The sequence below is a fragment of the Papio anubis genome, chromosome 2 (genome assembly GCF_008728515.1).
Source record: "Papio anubis isolate 15944 chromosome 2, Panubis1.0, whole genome shotgun sequence".
NCBI lineage: Eukaryota > Metazoa > Chordata > Mammalia > Primates > Cercopithecidae > Papio > Papio anubis.
This window is the reverse complement of record NC_044977.1, coordinates 162,995,595-163,017,048: the sequence shown is the minus strand read 5'-3', so window position 1 is coordinate 163,017,048 and position 21,454 is coordinate 162,995,595. Positions and strand designations below refer to the sequence as shown.

Below are 21,454 nucleotides of genomic sequence, written 5' to 3'. Positions count from 1 at the left end.
CTATGTAAATATACTAAAAACCACTGAATAGTTCATTCTAAAAGGTGGAATTTTATAGGTGTGAATTATGTCTCAATAAAGCTATTATTAAAAGACAACCTAAGTCATTTGCTACCATTTTTGCTCTTGTGGTGATTGTGTCTTTTCAATTATTAGATTTGCATATAAAACTACAATTGATACTCTTGGAAAACCACTGAAGTTTGTCAAATTCAAATACAAATAAAATAACCACAATACTTTGTTTTAAGAGGCAAATGATTGATTCTGGGTTTTAAGGTAAGAAAATGAGTTTTCCATTTGACAATGAATAGTGTTAAAATGTAGTGCTATTATTTAAATGGAATTACAACGTGTGAAATTTCAACCTTAATTTAACTTGAATATTTTCTTCTTTCTGCATCCTGTACTCAAAAAGAAATGACCACCTGATACCAGATAGAATATCAGAAGTTTCTGTATGTTAGAGAGGAAGCTTATTTCCTTGAAATGAACATAAGTTTAAAGCAATTGCATTGCCCTACAGGATTTTAATTCTACCAGATTATCTCAGTGTTTCTCAATCTATCTTTCATTATCACATCCTAAGAAATCTTTTTAGACTTTGTTTTCCTAATCATCTCTCTCCTCCACGAAATTTTAATACTACTGATATATTGCATATCTGTTTATATGCTCTATGTACATTATATCTATACTTTATCCATGAGAAAAAGAAAGCTCTTTTTACTCAAAACCAATTTTTTACTTCCTTTTAGTTGATATTGTCCCTGCTAAAAATGCATGATCTACTTTTAAAATTAGTGTGTGTATTTGAGTGGACATATTTTATTTTTCTTATTGTAAACAGAATTATTTCAGCAACTGAAATTCAACAGTTACAAATTTAAGTAGATAAAATGTAATTTTGATAAATTTAATTTAACAATAATTAGAAAAAACAATATTTAAATAATTTTTAGAAATTCTAAGTATAGATAAAATATTTGGCAGCTTTCAAAATTATTTTTCTGAACATATTAATTGACATTGAAATCTGCTTATGAGAAAAAAAGCAATGTGCAAAACTATATCAAAAATACGAAATGCGTATATATGTGAGTACAAATGGCTACAAAAATACTCATTAAAATGTTAGTAATGGTTACCTCTCAGTGCGAAGATGCTAGGCAATTTTCAATTTCAACTTTATACATGTCTATAGTTTCCTAGTTTTCTATAATGAGTTTGCATCACTATTATAGTTAGGGAAAAATGTTTACCAACAAAATATTTACTGAAAATAATTAATATCAGGGGAAATATAATGATACATATTTTATAATACATGAAGTAAGGTATTATGTAGCCTTTTGGGGAAAAGTTTTGTTTTTGTTTATATGCCATAAAGAAAGTACTCTATGTCCAGCCCATGGTCTTGCCAATATTTTTGATACTTTTTCAGCCAAAGCATTAATCCTTAACAAATGACAAGTTGACTATGACCTAGGCTTGCAGCAGTTATCCTCTGTAGAATCATTTCTCATGTATTTCAAGGTTCCAGGGGAATCACTCAGGAAGCAAATGTTCGCTGAGTTTTTAAAGAGAGTGGATCCACTCAAAGTCATTATGCACTTTATTTCAACAAAGCCTATTTAAGTAATGACTCAGATTTGAATATAGCAACTTTTGGGGCTACTGAAGGAAAGATGCTTAAAATATCATTTGAATACACAGTTTGCAGAGTGCTCTTATTTGATGTTCACAACAATCCTGTGTGTCACTAACAGCACTCCTATTATTTATGATGAGTACACACTAGGAAAGTAAAAGAACTGGAAGTCCAATCCAAGTCTTGGAATCTAACTCCAAGTTTCAGTTTCTTTCTTTAGATCATTCTTCTTTGCTGAATGAAATTAGTGAGTATTTTAACACAAACAAAGCAACTGAAGCAATGAACCACGATTTACAACCTCATCAAGTAGGACTTACTATAGAGCAGGATTTAAATATACCCCAACTGTCTCCTACAACTTGTGGCCCCCTTAAACCCAACAGAAAGGGCCAGAAAGGGTGGTTCAGAGAGAAGTCTCCAGGTCCATGAGGAAGGCTCCATCCAGACCATTGCCACCGGTGTGCTGGGTTCTGCCTCAAAGCATGAGAGGTCCTCTCCTCTAGTACTCTCAGGACTTGAAGGAGGGGTAGGATGAGGTGATGGGTGAGGGAATGGGACTACAGAGTTTTAAGAAGCCCCTCTCAGACTGAGCTCAGGGTTTTGCCTGTTGTAGAATCTCCATGTGGAAGCACTGAGGAGCATCAGAAAATGAGGAGCTTGGTAGGAAATGTCCTGCAATGCACACTGCTTGACTGTTCTCATCTAGGTCAGTTCCAGCCATCACCCCAGGCTTGAATACATTCAAGATTTTAAGATAGAAAAAAAATATACAAATATACTAGGGCTTAAATATACCAGTGCTTAACTATACCTATCATGCCACACATATACAATCAACTGATTTTTGACAAAAGCGCCAAGATAATTCAATGGAAAAGGATAAGGATAGTCTTTTAAACAAATGATGCTGGAACAACTAGATATCTATGTGGAATGAACTGAATCTTAACCTTTATCTCACACCATCCACTAAAATTAACTCAAAGTGGATCATAGTCCGAAATGTAAAAGCTAAAACTATAAAACATCTAGAAGAACTCCAGGAAAATATCTTTGCCATTTGGGGTAGGCAAAGATTTCTTAAGAAATAAGAAGTTTTGGCCATAAAAGAAAAAAGAGATAATTATATTCCATCAAAATTAGGAAGCTTCTGCTTCTCAAAAGTCACCATTAAGAAAATGCAATGATAAACCAGTTGCTGAGAGAAAGCATTAGCAATACACATACCTCACCCTGGCCTTGTATCCAGAATATAAAAAGAACTCTTACAATCCATTAATAAGAAATAAACCAATGAGCAAAACATTGGAATAGCCGTTTCAAAAAGAAATTATACAAATGCTAAAGAGCTCGAAAATAAAAGACATTCAACATTATTGGTTATCAAGGGAATGAAAATTGCAACCACAATGAGAAACTTACTAGAATTGGTAAAAATTAAAATGACTGACGACACCAAATGTTGATGAGGATGTGGAGAAATGAACGCTGGTACATTACCAATGGGTATGTAAAGTGGTACAACCACTTTGGAAAGTAATTTGGTAACTTCTTCTAAAGGTAGATGTTTATCTACTCTATGACTCAGCTACTTCTAGATGTTTAAGAGATATAAAACACATATCTACAAAAAGTAATGTACATTGATGTATATAGCAGTTTTATCCAGAATAGCCTCACACTGGAAGCAAGTCAAATGCTGATCACAGTTGAGTAATAAATTGTAATACCTTCATATCATGAAATACTACTCGGTAATAAAAAGGAGCAAAGTACCAACACCACAACACGATGACTCTCAGAACCATTATGCTGAATGACAAAAAAAAGAGTATACACTGTAATATGATTCCATTTATGAAAAGTTCTAAAACCTGCAAAACTTAACTATAATGATAGAAATCAGAACAGCAGTTTCCTAGGGCAGGGAGGGGGAGTAGGAGTGGAAGTTGTGCTTGAGTGCAAAGAGGCAGAATGGAACTATACTGGGTGACAGAAATATTCAACATCAGGATAGTGCAGAATATACACAAGGGTATATATTTGTTAAAGTTCATCATATGATATACCTTTAATCTGTGCATTTTATTGTAAGTAAATTATGCCTCAATAAGTTGATTAATAACAAATTTAAAAAATTCTTAAGTGCTTTCTAAAAAGAAAACTTGCATTACTCTATAAGTCAAAAGCAACAAGAATATTCTTTCCATAAAAGCAACTGATTAAAGTGAACTTTTTTGGCCTGGGCACAAATCAGGGTTCAGGAATTCATCCAGTTAAGATCACTTGGGTTTAAATCATATCCATCCTTGTAAGACTATGGGATCTTATTCTATGAGTGTATCAGTTCCTTAAACAGAGGATAGCCAGTTATGGGTAAAAGATAGTTTATGGGTAGTTTTACTGATATGGAGATAGGCTACAAATTTTGAGCTCTCAATTTATGATTGAAAATAATTTGATGTCAAGGTTTGTGTTTTGTCTAGATGATCATAGTAGATACTCAACAACTGTCATTGAATGAATGAATAATTGAACAAATGATAAGCAGATAATCATCCTTCTCTCACTATAAATATTTAATTAGATATGCACCAAAAATTATGTGTGATCTCAATATTTTTTGTTAAATACTGTATGTAAACATATAATAAAAATAAAATTTAAAAATCATTTGGGGGAGATTAGAAGGTAATATATACAACTTAAGAAAAAGAAGAGGCAGCTTGTAAAAGAATACTTTCTCTCCTTTTTAAGTAACTGAAATTTAAATTTAAATAGTCGTATGTGGTGATTAGCTACTGTATAGGACAGTGCAACAGTCTAGCCCCTTGTTACTCAAAGCGTGATCCCTGGACCAGTAGCATCAGCATCACCTGAGAGCTTGTTAGAAATGTAGGGTGTCAGGGCCCACCCCAGACCTGCTGAGTTAGAACCTGTATTTAATGAGATCCCAGGTGACTTGTGTGCACATTAAAATGTTCATAGCATTTGTCTCTATCTAGAGGGATACAAGCCAAAAGGATATTGAAGTGAGACATGAAACAGGGGGCTATGTATGTGTGTGTGGTGGGGGAGTGGTGAAGTAGTGAGAAGAGGATTTTTTGAGTTTTTCCTTTACATGTCTGTATTGTTTGACTTTGATTCAACAAATATATATATATTTGTTATATATATAACAACTTTTATATGTAATATATAGAAATATATATCTATATAAACTTTTATATCTATAAACTTTTATATCTATATAAACTTTTATATGTAATATATAGAAATATATATATCACTTTTATAATTTACAAAACAGAAAAAATTTAAAATGATGGTGAAATTACTATACAGGTGTATGTTATTAAAATGTTTAGTGAAAAGAAACATATCAAGTAAACCAGAAGTAAAATATAGATTTGTGGTCAAGGAGGAAAGTTTCTTGAAGGCAGGGTTGGTTACTCTCCACTTATCTCTCCTAGTTCCAGGCCATGCCTGCCATATTTTACAAAAAATTAACTGATTGCATGTCTCAACATTCTGTTGCCTGCCATAACTGCATCCAAGAGAGTGTTAATGAAACTCACCTTCTCTGAGCCAACAACCCACCCATTGCAGTTAATTTGTATCCAGCAAATGGAGATTGCCTACAGGTTTAACTGAAGTCCGTATTCTGTGTAAACTCTGAGTGTTAGGACGTTTTTCGCCTACAAAACATATTTTCTTTCCAGGGGTGCTAATACACAAGAAAAAGAAAATTCAGGGAAAAGTAATTTAAAAATTCAAGATTATTTTTGTTTGGGACAGAAGTTGAGAGAAAGAAATATTAAAACGTTATCAACATGACCCTCTTAAAAGTTCTCATCGAAAACATTACTAATTACACCAAAAAATAAAGAAATTTCCTCAGTTGTAAATTATATCATTGCCTTCAAACTTTTCTTGACTGATTGAAATAATTTTACACACACATAACTGAAACAAGTTTACCCTGACCCTAAGTTGCACACAAATATTTTCTGTTTTATTGTCTTTTATTCTCTATATTCTATTCTATTTCTTTTTTTTTTTTTTTCTTGAGAGGGAGTCTTATTCTGCCGCCCAGGCTGGAGTGCAGTGGTGCCATCTCGACTCACTGCAACCTGCACGTCCTGGGTTCAAGTGATTCTCCTGCCTCAGCCTCCTGAGTAGCTGGGATTAGAGGTGCACACCACCATACCCGGCTAATTTTTGTATTTTAATAGAGACAGGGTTTTACCATGTTGGCCAAGCTGGTCTCGAACTCCTGACCTCAGGTGATCCGCCCACCTCAGCCTCCCAAAGTGCTGGGATTACAGGCGTGAGTCACTGCACCTAGCCTACTATTCTATTGTATTTCAATGTTTTGAAAATGCTTCAAAACTGATTTCATCACCTGTTAATAGGTCAAGACCTACAGTTCACAAAAACACATTTAAGAGAGAAGGGAGGATGATTGATTAATTGATTCATTCACAGAAGAGAAAAGAAATGTAAGATACCCCAAAGAGAAGAAAAAAGAATGGAAAATGTCAGAAGTGGAAGAAAGAATGAGAGGAAGAGAGATTCCAGTTGCTGTGATCTGTCTTGCCCCGGTCAATGCCTGCTAATTGTAATATGCACTCCCCTCTCCCCAAAAGGCTTATCCAAATCCGTATGCTCAGGGCCTTCACCTCTTCTCAGCATTCCCGATTCTCTTATTCTGCCATCTATTTCTCTTTAATCATCTGAAAGCATGGTTTTTGCTCTAAGATCACTAAGTCCTTACAGTGGCCCTAATTGGCTTCTTCCATCTTGTTTCCTCTTTATTCTGCTGATGGTTTCGTTTGTTCTCTTTCCTTGCATGCCTAACTTCTAAAAATCTAACTCTGATTTCTTCTCTCTTTCTCCTATTTGTGCCTCTCCCCTCTGACTGCCCATTATAAGATCAGTGTAAATCACAAGCTTGAGTTCAAAAATTCAATAATACAAGCACTATAGAGGGTGAGCTGCTCAAGTGAAAAACTGCAAGGGCACAGGGACTCAAACTTTGAGAGCTCTCAGCCCCTAGAGAAAATCTCTGAAGACCACCAAGGTGGCTTGGCTTCCATTTTAAGGCACACTGACCTGGGAGTTCTGCCGTCTGTGGTTTTGAAAAGAGCTGATATGATCCTATGAAACAACAGTTGATGCATGTAGTATCAAGAGAAAAGACAAATGATTGGAGAAGATTCTACCAACGACCTCATATGGAAGGAAGAAGGTTGTAAGGACACAGTGGGTAGACTGGAAGAGGAGTGTCCCAGGAGGAAGCCTAGTTAGTAGGCTGGATTGAGCTAGCCCTAAGACAATAAGGCTCTAAATTACCTACGGCAACAGAAAGGAAGAAAGGAGAGAAGACACGTTTCCAAAGAACCTCAAGATAATGTCTTGGTATCCCTCGCCTGGACCAGGTTTTTAAATCTTGCAAAGGCATAGAGATTCTGTTAAATCTGTTCTGAAGGTAACCCTGACCCATTCTCAATAGCTCTTGCAAACTCAGAGCAGGCAGATGAAAATTAATTTACTCAAAAGGGGGAAAGCATAGGAGGGTTTTTGGTGATGCAGAACTGGAGCCTGGTTCACATTCAACCAGGAACAGCTTGCCAGCCTTGGCTGTTAGTCCATTTTTTTTCATCCCGAGACAGGAAATTACATAAGGCCTAAAACATGCTCCCCAACAATGCCATGACTGACTGCAGCTGTTCTGATAGAACTTCCTGTATCCAGGCTCATTCCATTAGGATTTGTGTGTTGCCAACACATGTTTCTTGAGCACCTACTCTGTGCCAGGTGTTATGTTCTGCTTTATGTGTGGACCGGGGTCAAGTAGAGGATATGCCGGACCTGAGCTGATATAGAAATGTGGTCGGCTTTGACCTCTGGCCAAGTTCCCCAAGCACTCTCTATGCCTAGGTCAATTCTCTTATCTCCTCAGACCCTAGGAGGACTCCTTATACCCAACCCTACCTACACCTCAGAAATAAAGGGCTGTCCTGATCTCTTTTTCCTGAGCTCTGCTACCTCTTGCCTTGATCTTGCGCTACAAGACTGTTAACAGATGCATTTTCTTAACAAAGAGAGAGAGAGGGGGGAAAGGAAAAGAAAGGGGGAACAAAACCTGATAAAACATGAAGAAAGACACAGAACTTTCTTATTTCCCAAAGTGGGAAACTTTTAATGCCTGGCAGAGGAAGTATTGTTGCAAATGTTACCCGGCACTAAACCAGATTAATTTTCCATTCAAGAAGAAAAGTAAGCAACTTGGGCTGACGGAGGCAAATTGCAGGGCCCTATTATTTAGCACGTTTGAAATGAAAGCCAATACTGCTATTGAATTGCTGGCGGAGGAGCTTTCTCTTCCTCTTGCTAACGCCCGCCCACAGGTTGCCTAGCAACCAGATTACATTGCGGAGAACACTCCCCAGCAATAACTGACCCTGAATTTTAATTTTTGTGCTGATGCATAAGTGGGATAAATAAATAAATAAATGCAATTACCCTGAAAGAGTATTGATTTTGACTCATCAGCAGCACGTGTGGATTATAGTATGGCAAATAGAGCAATGCAAAAAATTGGTAAAACCTCTATTTTGGAAGATTTTCTTTAAAAAATATTTTAAAATCTAGGTAGTCTGGTTGAAAAAAATTAATAAAATGGTTGTATGAAGGTAAGAATGGAAAGTAAACTTAACCCAAAAAATCCTAAATTCTACAATAATATGAAGAATAAAATGGTAATTTTTATCATCCCTTAATTGAAATAGCTTTTCAAAAATGACACTAATTGCAATGCGCATAAATGGCTCTTAGACAGCCACATAGAAGCCCTAGCATTACCCTTCCTGCTTACATGTAGTAGAAATAATAATTTACACACAAAGTAGACAAAAAAAAAGGGCAGGTTGAGCTTGAGGTTTCACATCGACATGCAGTTGCTGCTTTGTGTTTTGAATAAATCAGTTTAAATCAAAGGTGATGTAAGTAAATCCTTACAGTTCTTATTGTCATTTATTCACAACTTTTGAAAGTATGCCCTCATGTTATTTAAGTGTTCTAATTCACCTTGGACTAGCAATGATCATTTTTACCATTTCTGAAAATCATCTTTCTAGTCTGTTCTGAAGATGAAAGGGAAATGCAGTACAGTATGCATCTTTTCATTTAATATGCAGTAACGTTTTTGCATTGAAACTGAAATTCTTACCTAGAAACATTCATTTAGGTACTTACTAAAACAAATAAAGCTAGGGCTTAGGGTTCAAGTCCTGGCTTCTCGCACTTATCAGCTGTGGGACCCACTTAGTGTCTGGTCTTATTTCCACATCAGTCAAAGGGGATACCATTAACAATCATCTCATTGGGCAGTTCTGGGGTCTAAGCGAGATCACCCAGCACAACGCTGCTGTATAGTAAGTCCTCAATTTCAGCCATTATGGAAAGCACAGTAAACTACACTATGCACTACAGTGCATAGCGTTATGAGTGTTATGTTAACGGGTACTGTTATGAGTGCGGCGGAGGCTGTGACATGCTGCTCTGATCCCCCTTCAGGAATGAAGGGACTATTCTCCCAGATGATGGGACTGCTGCCCCAAATGGAGTTCAGCTGTGAACTCTCTTTGGAGACTGCCTCATCCAAGAGCATGTGTTCTTTTGGGGCAGCCTGAAACCAATGAGAAGTCCATCTGGAGATATAAAGGTCTGGCCCCTTTGCTCCAATCTAGAACAGCTGAGAGGGCCATCCCAATTCCAGAGTTCCCCTATGGGGTTGGGTAAGGCCTACATCACAGTTCAGCCTCTCCCTCTGTCTAACCCTTCTTCCTCTCTTCCTTTTGGCAGATGTTGATTTCAAGGGCGGTCCTTCATAAACATCCTCCATGCCAGTCTGTATCTCAGAGTCTGCCTCCTGGTGAACCAATCTGCAACAATGAGCCATCACAAATATGTCTAAGAGGAATTTTAGTGATCGTGGTATAATTGTATGTGAAAAGAGGAGGACACCAAATTCAATATGTGGGATGATCCCAACTGGGACAAATTATATTGATGTGAAATGTGTGTGACTGAAAAACCAAAAAGTACACCAAGATTAAGTGTTCCTTTTGGGTAGGAAGATTCGAGATTATTTTTATTTTCTTTATACTTTTTTGTGCTTTCCAACTTTACTACAAGCAACAAATTACTTTTTCTATGTGTAGGGTTACATCTCCCAAGGGCTGAGCCCCATTCTCTACTTTACTTCCCTGAAGTAGTTCAGCTTTTAGATACACATGAGGCAGAATGGGTCAATCTAGAATACTCCTCACCACTATAACTAGTCAGCCAACTCTCAAGTTTCCAATGGCTGGGACCTGTGTAGTTCTCAAGCTTTAGCGAAGGAAGCCTTTCTTCAGACAAAAGTTTACTCAGTATGTAAAGCAACTAAAATCAGGACTTGAGAGAAGCCAAGATTGGGAATAGGTGGGGGAAGGAGAGAAAAGATGGAAGCCTCTGCCCCATGGCCAAGTCTCTGAGAGGTCACTTTGAAAGCCCTGAAGGAGAATTAAGATTTTTTAAACGCCACAGGGCCCTCACCTTCAATTTTGATAATGTGAATCGAAGGGCAAGACATAAACCCTGACTTCAATCTAGTTGGAAAAAACAGCAGTAAGAAACAAGAGACAATTAGAGAGTAGTAAATTTTTGTCACTGTAAATAAGTGCAGTAGGAATCCAGAAAAAGGTGACATGCTTACCGGCTGGAATAATTTTAAAAGGCATCTTGAAAGAAGTGGGTCTTAGCTCTGTAGAAGGATAAGTGAAATGCAGCAAAGCAGAAGGCAAAAGAGAAGTCATCCGGGGTGAGGGCTGTGGCCAAAGCCAGAAGGGCAGTGGGTATTGGATCTTTCGGTACATGAAACAGTGCACTTCTTCCTTATGGAAGATAGGGATGGACTTGGAAAATGAGAAAGTAAGATTGAGTCTACATGGTGGATGAGGTTTTTGGAGAGAAACAAAGCTTTGGAGTTCAGGCCTCCTGTTTAGGCAAAAGGGGGCCCCTGAGAGTTCTCGACAAGTTGAAGATAGTCTATGAAATAGCTTTGTCTGACCTCAATATGTAAGATAAGGGAGAACTAGTTGGAAGGCACCCAACTTCCAGTGATTGGAAGAAGCTGTGGCCCTTCTCACAGTGCCATGGCCCTACCTGGGGTGGGTTCTGGCAGAAGTTGACATTGAACTTGAGGGCAATGACACTGTTTTTCTGATGCTTATGAAAACCAGCCGCATCACATACAAAAACTGCATCCTTTCCTCCTGGAAAGTTTTCTTTATTACTGTTATGTTTCTTATCCCGTGGTGCTCCACTGACAACTATCCCACTCCAGAAGAGTAACAAAAGCGGAACAGGCGAGGGGAAAGCCAGACACCAGGGTGAGCAATTATCTCTGGGGCCCCTCCCTGGCTTCTGCAGCACTGAGCAAACAAGATGTTTAACAATTCTGCCTGGAGTGATCTGGAAGAACCCCAGAACATCCCTCATTTTATGGCACCCAACAAACGAGTGAGTAGGGAGATAACAGGTATAAAATCACATGTGGATCTTTCGATCCCATGCAGAATTCAGTTCATTAGATTAGAATGAACCAACACTTACTGATGGCTCACCACATGCTAGCTTGCATGCATCTCATGTAATTCTCAGCACTCTATGAGGTAGGTATTTGTACCCCCATTTTTCAGAAAACTGGCATTTCATAGACAATCATCTCTATTTACCAAAATAATGGAATATTTTATCAGAATTTTTATTTTAAAATGAGTAATTCCTTCTCTTTACCTCAGTATATTTAAAGGATAAGTTTAGACAATAGGGCTTGACTATAGTTAATTGTAGAACAGCTGTTCAATAACTGGGCACTTTTTCCACGCATGGCACTAAACTATGAGCTCTGGGGCAGAAAGCAAAGCCTGGCAAACATAATCACTGACCTCAAATTGCTTACTCTGGAGTCAGGTGGACACCAAATGCACACAACAACATTAGATAGCAGTCTAAGAAGGTGTAATAGGACTCAGTGAAATTGCATTGAGAAGCAACCTGTCAAGTTCCAAACCATCAGGTATTTCTTGAACCCTAAACATCCAAAACAGGTAAGCCATTTTGGCTACATTTCTGCCAGTTATCTTTCCAATCAGTCAAAACCTTTTGAATTTTCCTTTTTATTTCTTCCCTTTTTATTTCCCCTTCCATTGACCTTGGTCAGGCCTTTCTCACCTCTTGCCTGGATTTGCTCTACAACCTCTGGGCTGGAATCCCAGCAAAGATGGCTGGTTCTTCCAGTCCAGCTCTTTAGCCCTGCCAGACTCAACTTGGTGAAATACTACCTGCATGATGGCACTCCTGTGCTCCCAATCCTTCTATGGCTCCCACCTTGTGTACAGTGATGTCTAATCATCTTAGATTGACATTCAAGTCCTATTAATATTTTTAATTCATCTGGAGTTACCTATTCTCTGTTTCCCCAGCATGCTGTACCCATTACCGTCTCCTTGACTCAGTCCCACTTGTGCCTCCTATCATGTTAAAGTCAAGCATCACCTCCTGTATTGAACTCACTCCAGTCTCAGTATTTCATCAGCTTTTCCTCACATACCTCCTTGGACTATGTTCTATGCACTCAGTATCTATCCAACTCACCAGCAAGCAGTTTAGGGCCAGTGATTGTCTCTGACAGGCTTTGCTTTCTTCCCCAGAGCCCTTTGTTTAGTTTACATAAAGTGCCTGGTTATTTAATAGCTATTGAACAAAACTCTGTAGAGTCGAACTTTATTGTCTAAAGGTAACACAAACTTGCCCTTTATATTTCCTAATTTTCGTATTTGATTCTGCAACATCCTTATTGCATGAGTTCTGGGATTTTGCCATCTCTGGGTAACTCAATTACAACCTCCAACTCTTAAAGTCTACAGCTCACACTCTGACAGTAATGTCCAATGGAATGTCCTATATTTCTATCTGTGCTGTCCAGTTTAGTGACACCTGGCCACATGTGGCCATTGGGCACTTGAATTGTGTCTAGTGCAACTGAATTTTTAATTTTATTTAATTGTCATTAGTTTAAATAGCCACAGGTGGCTAGTGACAATTGTACCGGACAGTGCAGGTCTAAGTATTTATGAATAAAAAAAGAAAAGAAGATAAGACAGTATCAACCCTAGAGTCTTTCAATAGCCACTCTAAACTGTAAATAATCCACAAAAGGATTGAGCTGTGAAGTCACAAGTTTCCATAGCCTTCTCATCCATATGACATACAATTTCAGCCAGGTGTATATCTACTGGCTGCCCGTTGACCAAACATTCCCGTTTTTATTACATCATCTAAAATTCCAAAAGGCCAGCTCAGGTGATTACACAGGCAGACAGAATAAAATTCTCCCACACAGCAACCCCTAATAACTACAGGTGGTCTCATGAAACCAGCTCATACTTGAGGGTCCCGTTTGAAGAATCCTGCCAAGACCTCTGCTTTTATCTTTATGTATGTGATTTCCTATTTTAGCTTCAAATAAGTATTTTATGAAAAATAATACATAATATGTGTTAATGAAGGGCAGCCATGGCAAAGATTCATAAGTTCACCCATAATCCCTGCCTCAGACAAACATTTCCATCCTCACCAAGCTATCCCAGTCAATATGTGGACAGGTTGGCTAATGTCAACTTCAGCCCTTAACAAAAATAACAGACAACAATTATTGAATGTTTATAATTGTTGGAAGCAATCAATATGTATTATGCTATTTATTGCATTCAACAATCCTTTGAGGCAGCATTTACTATCTATCTCATTTTGCAGATGAGGAATTGAGGCACAAAGGGTTTATAGGATGTGCCCAGGTTAATGAAGCTAGCACTTGCAGAGCCAGGATTGCACCCAGGCATTGTAACTCCAGTGCTTGTACTCCCAACCACTCTTCTATTTTCTTACTGAACTTCGCCTGAGGTATTTATATTAATTCATCCATTCATTTTAAACTGAGTATGTAATGAGCACTAGCTTCTTGTGTGTAGCAGGCACGGTGGTAGCTATGGTGTGAACAGGCAATGAGTTCCCTTGTGCAGCTATAGCCTAGGACCCTGAGAACTCAATCATGTTGATGGATCATCAACACTGGGTTTGCTCCGAGGATCTTATCATCTACATGATAGGAAAAGATCACTAAGGAAAAAAGATCTTTAGGCACCAATAAGGACACATGTCAGGTGAGTGTTAGGAATATATTTCTCAGAATATCAGGTTTAGGGCTGAGCCTTAAAGACTCGAATGAATGATTCAAACTTTAAATGAATTAAACCCCTAATAGAATAAAGAGGCAAGCCCAGGGCAATTTCAAGCCTATCCAGCAAAACCCCAGCTTCCCTCAAGGGGCAACCCTTCCTGCTTCCTAAGTGGAGTGCATGGGATGTTCCTTCTCTTAGGAATATCCTTTCCCACTTCTCCACCTGGCTAACTCCTTCTTAGACACCATTTAGGACTTTGCTACTTGAAGTGTGGACCTTGGACCAGTAGCACTGTCATTACTTGGGAGCTTGTTAAAAATGCAGAATCTCAGACTCCACCCCAATCCTGCTGAATCAGAACCTGCATTTTAACAAGATGCGCAAGTGCTTTTTGCATCCATTACAGTCCGAGATGCATCAAAGTAAGACGTAGCTCAGATATTATCACTTCTTTGAACCCCTGGCTTCGGCGAGGTTCTTCTCCAGGGAGTGCCCACCGTGCCCTGGTCTTGGGCCCACCACAGCACTCACCACACTGAAATGTGTTTGTTGGTTCTCTGTCTCCTACCTGGCTGGGCAGCAAAGGTGTCTTATTTCTCTTGGCTTCTCCACTGCCTATAACAATACTGAGTAAACATCAGTTGAAGGAATGAATGAGTGGCTCCGAAGAAAGGTGAAAGCACTCTGGAAAGTTAACATGATGTTGCTAGGAGCCCATCTGGAACCTAATACTTGGCATTTCTGTCTCCCAGTTGCTCGAGCTGCCCCCTGCATACATGAACGATTTCTCTAAATGCACCTAACTTCAGCCTTCAGGCCTGAGCCAGGGTTTAGGGTTCTCTGACTCTTCTGCTTTTAAGCCACCTCATTACGGAACCCGGTAGGAAAACCCCAGCAAACAAGGGCGGGCCCTCTGCTGCTTGGCACAGCCACCTCAACAAAAGCTGGGCACTTCCTGTAAGGCCCAGCCCTGGGCCTGGCATCCCATCCTGCAGGGGGATCGCCCCTCTTCCTGCTTCTGCTCACCACCTCCGGCACTTTCCCCTGGTTGCTTGGGTTTCTGCAGGAGCTGGAAGCACGCCTTGCAGCGGGGGCAGCTGCAGAACCTCAGATTTAACAAATGCTGGGCCGGCCTCAAAGTTAACTTCAGTTCAGTTTTCAAAGATCCTGCAGACAGCAGAAGGAGACCAGCCTGCTTCTTGTTTCTTGTCAAAGAGCGCTGTTCCCTAATTAGCCTCTCATGCTGACTTGGGGGAGCATCTCTATTCATAGAGAATACAGAAAACTAGTTTTACCCCTTAATAGTGTCTTTCTTTCTCTTGTAAATAGTTTTTTAATAAGCATTTTGGTAGCTACATGAGGTTGGGTAATGCCCAAGGCTTTACCAACCGCATTGTGATATTTTTTTCACTTGTAACATATGTGACCACAGATGCTGCCACAGGCGTCACGTGCCCCCTCACTGTAGCTGGAAAGGGACACGCCTCCCATCTCCCTCTGACCACTGGGCTTTGCCTTTTCTCTCTCCTGTCTAAATTACTGAGCTGTCAGATCTAAAAGGACTGAAAAGAATAGAGATGCCATTGCCCCCTTATTTTAAAAAAAATAGTAAAACAAATTGCTTTACGTTTTCTAAACTTTTCAAAGCATTTTTAATGAATGCTTTAAAAATTTGGAAAAGCCAGAAAAGCATAAATTACCCATAATGCTACAATACAGAGAAAAAATCACTCAACATCTCGGTAAATTTCTCACTAAACTTCATGTATCCACAGCTGTAGAATAATGCATTTGGACGAAACATGACTAGCGATGGGGCTGTCCTGTACCTTCCAGCCCCCACTGATACTTCAGGAACTTGGTAATAATACAAACCTACACTTTATGCAGTTTGGAGTTTTATCCCTACTTATAAGATTATGAGCGTGTTTATTGTACTTCTATAGTTGAGCTGAAACTACGGCAGTCCCCTGTCACCTGCACTTCACTTTCCAAGGTTTTAGTTATTCACAGTCAACTGCAGTCTGAAAATAGTAAATGAAAAATTCTAAAAATAAACAATTCATGAGTTTAAAATCGTGCAATATTCTATGGAGCTTGATGAACTCCCACCCTGTCCCACTAGGTCCTCCTGAGATGTGAACTATCCTTTTGTCCAGAGTATCCATGATGTATATCACTTAGTAGTTGTTGTGGTTGTCAGTTTGAAAAAACAGAGAATATATAGGATTCAGTACTATTTGAGGTTTCAGGCATCCAGTGGGGGGTCTTGGAAGGCATCCCCTGCAGATAAGAGGGGACTACTGTGCATGCAACTTTGTATACTTTCTTCTTTTCTTTGCTTAAACGAATATCAAGAGAATTCACTCATGTTAACACTTTTTTCCCCATTTTCTAATTTGTCAATGAGTTTAAATGAGGTGATAAATAAAATTGTTGGAAGTTGGGAGGTAACTAATCTGTTGTAACAAGATTTAAATAAAATAATATATATTCAAAGTGCTTAGCTTGGGGCCTGGCATATAGTAAACCCTTCATAAATGGTAGCTATGACCATAGATTATTACTAAAATCTCATTTTAATGCCAGCATAATATTTCATTCTAAGTAGCATATTTAACCACCCACGCTTTTATTGTTCTCAGCTTGTTTCCAATTCTCACCATTAAAAATTGTAGCACTGCAATGGATACATTTGAGTATAACTTTTTGTTTCCTTTATAAAATTATTTTTTCTTTAAAATAGATGACTCCGTTGAAGGATATAAACATTTTAAAAGTTTTTCGTTATATATCGAGAAATAACTTCCCAGTGTTAATAACCCTCAGTATTAATAACTGGAAGAATATTTGGTACTATTTTTGTTCTGGTACTATTTTGTTCTGTATATTCTGGAGGATAACTTCCTAGTTATTTGTCAATGTATAATAAAAATTGTATCAAATTTCTGGCCAACCATGAACTGGATTGCCCATCTTTCTGCATCCTCACCAGTAGTCAATTTTCTTTTTAAACCTACAAACGTAACAGGTGAAAATTTGATTTTGTAGTTCTTTGAATTTGTATTTCTTGAAATTACCAATAAAGTAAAACTATCTTCATTAACCATCTGTATTGAATTATCTCTTCATGATCCTTAGAGTAAGATATTTTATCAGTCAAATACCCTAATGGTTGGGATTTTCTTTTGTGTGTGGTATTTCTCATATCAAAACCAGTCAAAAACACAATCACTTCCTACACACAACTGGAAAGGCTACCGGTAAGACTATTTGGGATTTTGTCAGAGATGCCTTTAAATTTAATTATACAGCTACTAAATATTATATTTGACAAAGATTCACTCTATGTGTCCACACAGTGGTTCTTAACCACAGATTCTGTCCAGGATGGGTGAGAAAGAAAGGGGTGGGAACAACCAGAGCCCAGGCTGCAGATGTAACCCACAGCCCATCTGACCTGTGCTCTGCCCTAAGCGAGCCTCTGAGCCCAGGCCATGCAAACAGAAACTCAGGACTCAGAGGGACACCCACCTCTCCCAGCTAGCATCTGGTCACAAAGTGAGTAGCAGAGCTAGGATTCAACCTTGGATCTCGTGGGCCCCAAAGTGGATGCTCTTGGCCACCAAACCACACAAGGTCCCTAAAAACAGGGTCTCTGGCCAGGCGCGGTGGCTCACGCCTGTAATCCCAGCACTTTGGGAGGCCGAGATGGGTGGATCACGAGGTCAGGAGATCAAGACCATCCTGGCTAACACGGTGAAACCCCGTCTCTACTAAAAATACAAAAAAAGAAATAGCTGGGTGTAGTGGCGGGCGCCTGTAGTCCCAGCTACTTGGGAGGCTGAGGCAGGAGAATGGCGTGAACCCGGGAGGCGGAGCTTGCAGTGAGCCGAGATCGTGCCACTGTACTCCAGCCTGGGCGACTGAGCAAGACTCCGTCTCAAAAAAAAAAAAAAAGAAGAAGAAAAAAACAGGGTCTCTGAACGTGAGAATATCAAAGTTTATATTCTGAGAGCCTCAATAAGATTTTTATGAGGAAGACATCTTACTAATTTTTATCCTCAAAGTAAAATCACTGTCTCCAGGAAGGAAATGCATTTCCTTGTGAACACTTGCCTGGCTCCTTTACTTCTAAGAGAGAAACTGAGGTCAGGTGTCATCCTGGCTCCCAGAGAGGCATTTATTCTTACCGTGACTCAATTTCCTCTCCTGAAAAAGGGAAAACATTCCAACCTCACTCAGAAAGATGGTGAAGATGCTGGCTTTGTTGGTCCTTGCATGGGGAAAATGACTATGGAATATCAGATCCTGAGGACTGTTTTGTAGAGATTATATAGCATCTGTCATTCACACAATGCCTGCTGATTAATAATGATTGAAATTATTGTGAAAGTAATTTGCAAGTACAAAGAAGGATCTGCATAAATCTTGCCAAGAGTTCTGAATACTAATCCCAGTAAAGTTTAAACCAAGAGAGCAGGCATTTTTCCCACCAGTCCATCAACCCTCACAAGTGGCAGGTCACTCACTAACAGAAACGACACTCCACCATTTAACAATGACTTGATTTCTTTTAGGGGCTGATCTAATTTCTGGAGGATATTGCTCCGCGATGCCATGTTAATTCATTTGATTGATTTAATGCATCTCTCCCTTCCAGTATGGAAAGCCATAAAAATACTCATCTTTCTGAGCTACAGAAATTGGTTTTCTAGTTTACGTTCTGCAAAAGTACTCAATGCTGTTTGTCAGAAAGGAATTGAGACTACATGCTTCTGTCTCTGAATTCTAACCAAGGGGTACATAAAGTGTGTCATGATAGACCCCAATGACGCATATGGTGCTGCTTTAAATTTTCAAGCTGGATTTAAGCTTGGGAACCAATTTTACTGGTTGAGATGTCCAACACAGGTTTGCTTCGGCAGAGCAAGCTGAAGTTAGCTGCTTTGCCTGAATTAAACAAATGCTGGCAGTGCTATCAGGACCCTGGCATGGCCAGATGGCAATTGCCACACCTTGCCAGTTACCAATCAGCGTTCAACAGCTGGGCTCGACCAAACAACAACTGTCCTTGACGCTGGCTTCTGATCATCTGTTGGCTATAAATAGAAGTGGGGTGTCATGAAAAGAGAGCAAAGTACTTGATGCTAGCAATTCAGGAAATCCATCTGAAAAACAACATAGCCAGCTCAATGTATTGAGCTAGTTTCAGGATGACTTAAGAATGGAAAGACATAAAGTCTAAGAATAAGAGATTATTCCAACATTGAGATGCTGCAGCAAAAAAACAATGTGTGCTTTTACTAAATGAAGGTTAGACTATTTCCAGATTATGTATGTAGTCATATTGAAGCCACAAAGTATCAGCATTTGAAGTCCCCTAGGTTTGACAGATAACAACTGTTAGAGTTTGTTTAAGAAAATAGGAAAGCATATCCAAAATCTAGTGTCTTACTTTTCCTGTACCAAAAAATATGCAGGCAAAAAAAATGCAGTAGCCCACAATTCTGCTTCATGTAATGTCACTTAACCTATTTATTAGACATCATATTAGAGCTAAAAACTGAGAGATGAGTGTTTTATTGACTACATCTGATCCGGGTAGTCCTAAAATAAAGCACTGGGAAGAGAATCTCTATGTGTTATGCGGCTAAATATTCACATAATCCAAAGACAAAAGACAGAGGGTGGGAAAGAAGCAGACAATGACATTTTTAGAAACAAAACTGAAATTACCTTAGATCTGCTGGATGAGATGGAAACCACACATTCAGGAGAAAATGCAAACACAACCCAGCAAGAAAGGAAAGAGCAACAAGGTAGAATCCAAAAAACAAAAGAAAAGAGCTGAGTTTAAGCTCCAGAAAGATCTAAATTAAACTGCCCTTGTCCTTTTGCAGGGCCCTGCTTTTAAAGGTTAAGGCACAAACATAGGCAGGCCTTGCAGCCTCCTCTCTGTGTTCCCTCTCGCCCTAGACAGCTGGGGATGTCTTTCATGTCTGACAACTGGGGTGGGAGAGTGTGTGGACAGAACCAGCAACTGTGGGCTTGGCGGGACTCCACGAAGCCAAGGGCCGGCCAGCAGGGCAAGCCTGATAGTGCATAGCTTCTTCTTCCTCATCTACAATACAATGGATCCAACTTTTTTTAACTGCCCAACAGTTCACCTTGCCTAGACAGAGCCGATTTATCAAGACAGGGAAACTGCAATGGAGAAAGAGTAATTCACGCATGGCTCACTGTGCAGGAGACTGAAGTTTTATTATTACTCAAATCAATCTCTCAGAGCATTTGGGGATCAGAGTTTTTAAGGATAATTTGGGACGCAGGGGCTCAGGAAGTGGGGAGTGCTGACTGGTCAGGTTGAAGATGGAATCATAGGGGGTTGAAGTAAGTATTTCTTGCTGTCTTCAGTTCCTGGGTGGGATCAAAGAACTGGTTGAGCCAGATTACGAGTCTGGGTGGTATCAGCTGGTGCATGAAGTACAGAGTCTGCAAAATATCTCAGGCACTAATCTTAACTTTTACAATAGTGATAGTATTCCCAGGAGCAATTTGAGGAGGTTCAGACTCTTGTCTGAGGTTGCATCGTCCCTAAACCGTAATTTCTCATCTTGTAGCTAATCTGTTAGTCCTACAAAGGCAGACTGGTTCCAGGCAAAGGGCTATTATTAAGTTTGTTTCAGAGTTAAACTATAAACAACTAAATTTCTTTCTAAGGTTAGTTTTCCCTATGCCCAGGAATGAACAAGGACAGTTTAAAGGTTAGAAGCAAGATGGAGTCGGTTAGGTCTGATGTCTTTCACTGTCATAATCTCCTCAGTTATAATCTTTGCAAAGGCAGTTTCACTTTGTGCTCAGAGGACCTTCTTTCAAAGTCAAAAACGGTTCTTGGTGTACAAGCAGTTAGACTTTCAGTGACCTGAGTGGTCAAAAGACTGAAAGCTACTAGGGATCAGTAGGGCTTTTAAATATAATTTATATTTGGTCCCTTATCACACCATCTATATAGATTTGGGAACAAGTCGTATAAAGTCTGTTACATTTTTGTAATAACTGAAACAAGTTATTTTTTCAGGCTACAGATGGATTGGAGGTCATGTGATCTGGCTTTGGTGCTGACCGCTGGAGGATGTTTGTGGTGATGGAAATTTGAAATTCCTGTGGTGGTGCTTTCCCTGATTTCAGGAGCATTGATGTCTTTTTTTTGAAATGTGCCTCTGTGGTAGGATTTGACAAAGAATTAGTTTGGTTTTGGTTGTTTTCCCTTACTCATCAAACTAATGTCAATCCAAATTTAGAAGACCCCCTTTTCCTTTCCCTCACAAAATCTTTCTTTTCTACAAAGTCCTGTACATATTGGCCCCAGGTCTTGGGTTCACTCACTGAGAATCTAAGGAAACAAATATTGTCTTAGCAATGAAGGTAATTCTCTCACAATCTCGTACTTGAAAAGCAAACCGAGAAACTGTGATAAACAGCAACTGGCAGAGTTCTCCGTTTC

General features: G+C 39.2%; 1 long non-coding RNA gene across 1 annotated transcript in view; it reads right to left on the bottom strand.

Moving 5' to 3' along the window:
• The window catches only part of LOC103882382, a 39,651-nt gene extending 19,698 nt beyond the window's left edge, over positions 1 to 19,953 (bottom strand). The window contains exon 1 of the long non-coding RNA XR_644183.4: positions 19,687 to 19,953. This is a non-coding gene — a long non-coding RNA (uncharacterized LOC103882382). The remainder of the gene's footprint in view (positions 1 to 19,686) is intronic.
• Positions 19,954 to 21,454: the final 1,501 nt, after the last annotated feature.